Source organism: Oryzias latipes, chromosome 2 (assembly GCF_053564925.1).
Source record: "Oryzias latipes strain Hd-rR chromosome 2, Olatipes_Hd-rR_3.1".
NCBI lineage: Eukaryota > Metazoa > Chordata > Actinopteri > Beloniformes > Adrianichthyidae > Oryzias > Oryzias latipes.
In genome coordinates, this window is record NC_136238.1 from 43404351 (window position 1) to 43411326 (window position 6976).

Consider the following 6976-nt stretch of genomic DNA (forward strand, 5'->3'; position numbering starts at 1 on the left):
AGACCTAACACATTCTCATATTGCTATCTGGACTTTTCACCCCGCTGCTACAGAAGTGTTAGAGCAGAAGGCATATGCAGGCTTTGCTGTGCAGAGAGACGGGAAGTCACAGCGCAGCATGTTCAGAACAGGAAGTAGGGCCCCTCGTCTGCAGACAGAACTCAGATGTACATCATGCAGGTTTGAGGACATTTCCAGAAGCAAAGCAGAAGCAAGCAAGAGGCCACGGTGAGGACGGAAAGGAATTGGACAGCCACCAGCAAAGGGGTTACGTCTGCCCACAGGAGGAGGAACTCAGAGCCGCTATAAAGACTTCTCCGTAGGAAGTCCCCGGTGCTTTTTCTCTTCTCTGCGGGGGCCCTGTTCTCAGCTGTACTTCTGTGTTTTTCTCTTGCTACTGTTTTAGAACTATTGTATCAGGGAATAAAGTTCTAATCTTTACTGGTTCGACTTATGGTCATTTTCTCCTCGACTACTTGAACACGTAAAGGAAAAAGCTGCAAAACGGAAAGATCTTTTTCCTTCATGATTTTAAAAAAAAAGCAAAATAACATAACATGTGACGCTTTCTGTGAGAAGTGCTTGACACAGCAAAATACATATCACATGAAGAAAAAAATACACGCAAAAAGAACATGTATAGTGCCAGACTCCAACCTAGAACCTCTGGATGTATATGCCGTTGACTACTCCACTGAGCTGTCTCCATTCACATGAAAAGAGCTTGACATCAGAGATTCATTCCAGTGTTTTTTTTCTTTTTGATACACAACGTTCATGATGTGTTTTATTAGGAAAAACTGAGTTGAAATGATCCTGAGCCACAGAAAGTTTTTAATAGGAAACATGTTAAAGTGCAATGAACTGACGCTGATTCTAATACAAGCGAAACAATAGAACTGGTCAGGAAACGTTCAGGATTCATTTCGCATTTCTATTGAATAGCGCGCCCAACTGTTCAAACACAAGTGACATCTGAACCGTGGTTCGACCAAACGAAGCATTTGGCGCGTCATACATCATCAACCACGTGATCTGTGCTAGTTGACACACACCCTGAAACATTGTGCCGAAACACTCTGTTTCATGAAGGTGAAGTGCCGTGTCAAACGGGCCATCCCTAATTTTCAACAAGTGAAATAGTTAAACCACACAATATTTGCAAAAGTTTAAAATAACAGTACCGGGGATCACATCACATCTGAGCCAGGGGGTGTCGCGTGTCCCTGTGGTGTGGGTTCTGATCCTTGCCCCTGAGTGCCGGCCCTCGCCAAGTTTCCAACTGTGGGCGAGCCTGGTCGGACCATGTTTACAACACTTCCTGTGGACCCTCTCTTCTCCTGTGTGCCCTCCTCCTGGGTGGGGGCGGCTGGCCTCTGCCTCGCTCCTTCCTGGACCAACCGTGGGCCGGGTGGGTGGCTGCATGGAGCGCGGAGCGGGTCTCCCGTGGGGGGTTTTGGCTTATACCAGGGGTTGGGGCGGGGAAATGCCCAGAACTCCTGGGTGGTGATGAGGTGCGCGTCTGGGGTTGTTGGCACTCTTCTGGGGCAGGGCCCTGCATTGGGCCCTCCCGGAACGGCAGGGGGACTGCTCTCTGTCCAGGGAGTCAGTGTAGCTGGATTAATAACGGAGTGACGTGTGAAAACTTAGATGATTTAATTAAAAGCCTTGCAGCAGCGTTCTGGAAAACCTGGAGCCGTTCTAGTGATTTTTTTTCTTAAACACGTGAAGACGGAGTTGCAATAGTCAAGACGAAATGTAATAAAAAGGTGGATGAGCATCTCCAACTTGGAACGCAACACAATTGGACTCAGTATTGCAATGTTTTTAAGATGAGAAAAAGAAGAACGTACAAGTGACCCGACAGGGGAGTCAAGGGATAAAACACACAAAAAACCTCCTGCGGTTTAAAAGTCTGTCCAGGAGGACATAACAGTCAACAGTGTCAAAGGCTATGGTCAAGTCCAGTAGCAGTAACACAGAGCATTTTCCTGCATCACTCTGCATCAGGATGTCATTAGTGACTCTGAGAAGGGCTGTTTCAGTGGAGAGAGCTCTAGAAACTGAAACTGCTCAAAAATGCCATGACTGTCCAGAGCAGTTGTCAGTTGGTAAACAACAACCTTTTCTGAAATTTTGGACATGAATGGGAGATTAGAAATAGGTCTGTAACTGCTCAAGAGGGAGGAGTCAACTCTGGGCTTTTTAAGTAGAGAAAGGACGACAGCATTCTTAAAGTGCTCAGGGACTTGACCTGACAGCAAGGACGAGTTAATTATTGACAGGACACAGGGACCGATGGACTGGAAGACATCTTTGAGTAGAGATGTAGACAGCACGTCGAGAGAGCAAGAGGATGACTTCATTGCTGTTTTTCCTGTGACGTCATTTCCGGGTGAGCTATTCCCAGTGCTAGTGCTATTGCTTACTCTAAGGGTTATCTGGGTTAATATTCACATCTAGTACCTTTTATTAGCGAGTTCACCACTGTTAAACCCCTTGCTGTTCACTTTCTCATTTTGCTAAATAGACCACTTCTCTTTACCTAAACACCGCTAGCCTTAGCTTAGAACCTAGCATGGCCACCGCTCTTTCTTCCTCTCCTCCTTTCTCCTGCCCCATGTGCCATATGTTTAGTGATGACCCTGCCTCCTTTAGTGAAGATAGCGGTAGGTGTGTTAAGTGTAGTCTTGTGTTAGACTTGGAGGCCAGGCTGGAGCAGTTAGAAGCGCGGCTCCGCACAGTGGAAGCTAAGCCGGCTAGCCAGGTCGTTACTCGTAGCGCGGGCCGCGCTACCAGGGCTAACCCAGTTAGCACCCCAGCGCCCTCCCAACAGCCGGGAGACAGTCAGGGGTTTGTACCGGTTGGGAGGAAACATAGTGCTAAACGCAAAGACTTAGAGCACCCGAGACTCCACGTTAGTAATAGGTTCTCCCCCCTCAGCGACACACCCGCTGAACACTCAACTCTGGTTATAGGCTCTTCTGAAGTTAGAAACGTGGAGCTCCCAGCGGCTACAGTCAGGTGTTATCCGGGGGCCAGAGTTGGTGACATCGAGGGGAACCTTAGGATGTTAGCTCAGAGTAAGTCCAGGTTCCGTCGAGTCGTGATTCACGCAGGCGGTAATGATGCCCGACGGAGACAATCAGAGGTGGTTAAGTTAAACGTAACTTCGGTGTGTAAACTGGCTAAGACGATGTCCGACACTGTAATTTTCTCTGGTCCCCTGCCGAACTTAGTCAGTGATGAAATGTACAGCCGCTTTTCATCATTTAACCGCTGGCTTTCTAGATGGTGCCCAGAAAACGGCGTTGGTTTTGTGGATAACTGGAGTGCGTTTTGGGGGAAGCCCGGTCTCATGCGGAGAGATGGCGTCCATCCCACCCGGGACGGTGCCGCTCTTCTTTCTAGAAACATTTATGCTAGCCTTAGTCTGTTAACCTGACAATCCAGAGACGAGACCCGGGCGCAGAGCAGCAGTGTAAAACGCTCCTCTGAGCCTCCCTTAGGGTTAGTGCCGGTGCAAAACCCATGCAGAGAAAGTCAAGCAGGTTCAAGCGTTAGCTTATGTGCTGAAAGACAAATGAAAGGAGCGCGTCTTAAAAACCTTAAAGTGACAGACAGCAGTTCTCACAAGCAGAATTATGATGTAATTAAATGCGGTTTATTAAACATTCGATCCATTTCCTCCAAGTCCCTCTTAGTCAATGAGTTAATTACTGATAACAACCTTAGTCTTTTAGCCTTAACAGAAACCTGGCTCCAACAGGATGACTATGTTAGATTGAATGAAGCAACCCCCCCCACTTATGCTAACTATCAGAAATCCAGGATTTCAGGGAAAGGAGGTGGTTTGGCAGTAATATCACAGTCTAGCTTACTTCTCAGCCCTAAAGTTAAAAATGCTTATAACTCCTTTGAAAGCATCATATTGTCTTTAAGTCACCCTAACAGGAAAACTGGAAAACCTGTTTTACTCATAATTATTTATCGCCCCCCCGGCCCATATTCAGAATTTTTAACTGAGTTTTCCGACTTCCTATCGACTATTGTCTTAGATTCTGATCAAATTTTAATATTAGGGGATTTTAATATTCATGTTGATGACCCCAGTGACTGCCTAGGAAAGGCTTTTGCAGCTTTATTAGATGATGTTGGTTTCACCCAAAGTGTGAATGAACCCACTCACTGTCATAAGCACACCCTGGATCTTGTTCTAACCCATGGGATAGAGATCAGCCAGCTGAGTGTCCTTCCTCTTAACCCCATCATCTCTGATCACTTTATGATTACCTTCCAGTTTACACTGGAACATCCTTCTGTCCCAGTGAATAAGAAACAGCTTAGAAGAACCTTAACTGACCGTTCTGTGTCTGAGTTTAAACACACAGTTCAGCCAGTACTTAGTGATATTCTGAGAAACTACTCTGAGTCCAGCTCCCATAGTATCAGTCCTAGTATAAATGACCACTTTGTTAATGATGCCTTACAAGCCCTCAGGAGTACACTCTTTGTTGTTGCCCCCCTGAAACCTAAGTTCGTCAGACAAAACCGAGTAGCACCGTGGTTTAACGCTGAAACTCGTTCTCTTAAACAAGAAACCCGTAAGTTGGAAAGAGAATGGCGCCGCTCCGGTTCAGAGCAGTCTCTGGATATCTGGAAACATAGCCTATTAAATTATAAAAAAGCTCTGCGTAGAGCTAGAAGCCAGTACTATTCAACCTTAATATTAGAGAATGGAAACAATCCAAGATTTCTTTTTAGCACTATTGCTAAATTAACTCGCAGTCAGAGCTCAGTAGAACCACATGTTCCTGTTTCTCTCAGCTCTGATGATTTTCTTACATTTTTCAATAGTAAAATCTCAAATATTAGACATAAGTTAAATCAAGTTATTCCTATTATCAGCCCAGAGCAGGCTGAAGCAGTAGAAATGGAGGCATCCATAGAAACTTCTGTAACATTAGACTGCTTTACTGCTGTGGATCAAGCGGAAATAACATCAATTATTACGTCCTCCAAATCCTCAACGTGTCTGTTAGACCCAATTCCCACTAGACTTTTTAAAGAAACTTTTCCCCTAATCAATGATCCCATATTAACAATGATAAATGCCTCTCTGGAAACGGGTTACGTGCCGCAGTCTTTTAAATATGCAGTTGTTAAACCTCTTCTGAAAAAGCCCAGTTTGGATCCTAGCATCTTGGCCAACTATAGACCGATATCAAACCTGCCCTTTATTTCTAAAATCCTAGAAAGAGTTGTAGTTAAGCAGCTTTACTGCCACCTACAGGACAACTGCCTCTTTGAAGACTTTCAGTCGGGGTTTAGACCCCACCACAGTACGGAAACTGCACTAGTTAGAGTCTCTAATGACTTGTTATTGGCCTCAGAAAAGGGTCTACTTTCTATTCTTGTCCTGTTGGACCTCAGTGCAGCCTTTGACACTATCGACCACAGTATTTTACTCCATAGACTAGAGCAGGACATAGGGATCAGAGGATCTGCTCTCCAGTGGTTTAAATCCTATCTGTCCGATAGGTATCAGTTCGTTAATGTAAATGGACATTCCTCTCAGTGCACTCGAGTCAACTATAGAGTCCCACAGGGCTCAGTCTTGGGACCGATCCTGTTTACGCTTTATATGCTACCCCTAGGAAACATAATCAGGAAACACAGCATTAATTTTCATTGTTATGCCGACGATACGCAGTTGTATTTATCCATGAAGCCTGACCAGAATGACCAGATAGAGAAACTGAACGCTTGCATCAGTGACATCAAGACCTGGATGACAATTAATTACCTCCTCTTGAACCCAGAAAAAACTGAGGTCATTATACTTGGACCTAAAAACCTCAGAGATGCTCTGTCTGCTCAGATAGTCTCCCTGGATGGTATAAGTATAGCCCCCAATTCCACAGTTAGAAACCTTGGGGTTTTATTTGACCAGGATTTATCATTTAAGGCTCACATATCTCAGGCGTGTAGAACTGCCTTTTTCCATCTGCGGAATATTGCTAAGATCAGAAATATACTTTCTAAGAGTGATGCTGAAAAACTCATTCATGCATTTGTTACGTCGAGGCTGGATTACTGTAACTCCTTGTTAGCAGCGTGTCCTAAGAGTTCCTTAAGAAGTCTCCAGCTTGTTCAGAACGCAGCAGCTAGATTGTTAGCTGGAACTAGCAGAAGAGATCACATCACTCCTGTGTTAGTTTCGCTCCATTGGCTCCCAGTTGATTCTAGAATTAAGTTCAAGATCCTCCTGTTAACCTATAAGGCCTTACATGGACTGGCCCCGTCCTATATTAAGGACCTCATAGTCCCTTACCAACCAATCAGAATACTTCGCTCGCAAAATGCAGGACTGCTTGTGGTTCCTAGAATTAGTCAAAGTACGGTTGGAGGTAGAGCGTTTAGCCACCAAGCCCCTGTCTTATGGAATAAACTCCCAGCTCATGTAAGAGAGGCCGACTCAGTTTCTACATTTAAAGTTAGACTGAAAACATTCCTCTTTGGACAGGCTTATTGTCAGACTAGTTAGTATTCAGAGATTATTTAACTTAATGTTAGTTTGTTTAAATTAAACTTAATAATAACTATTTCTTTTAAAAGGCTGCTAGAAGTTGAAGCTGGGGTAACTATGGTACACTGGGGTTCTGTCTTCTTTTCTTTTCTACTTCTACCCTTCCTCTCCTCCATTCCTGATCATAATTTATCATTTAGTTCTCCATGCCTCTGTTTGGTGCAGTGCGATTCATGTATTGTCCCTCTTTTCCTCTCCCCTCCTGGGGAGTGGGAGTGCTTCCAGACTCCAGTTGGCTCATCCGTGCTCCAGTTCCTGACCGTCTACCTCGCCTTTGCTCCACTCCTACACCTGGCTGTGGATCCTGCCTCTGGCTCATCTCTGGCTCGTCTCTGCTCTGTACCTGACCGAGTACCTCGTCTCTGCTCCTGCTGCTGGCTGTGGTTC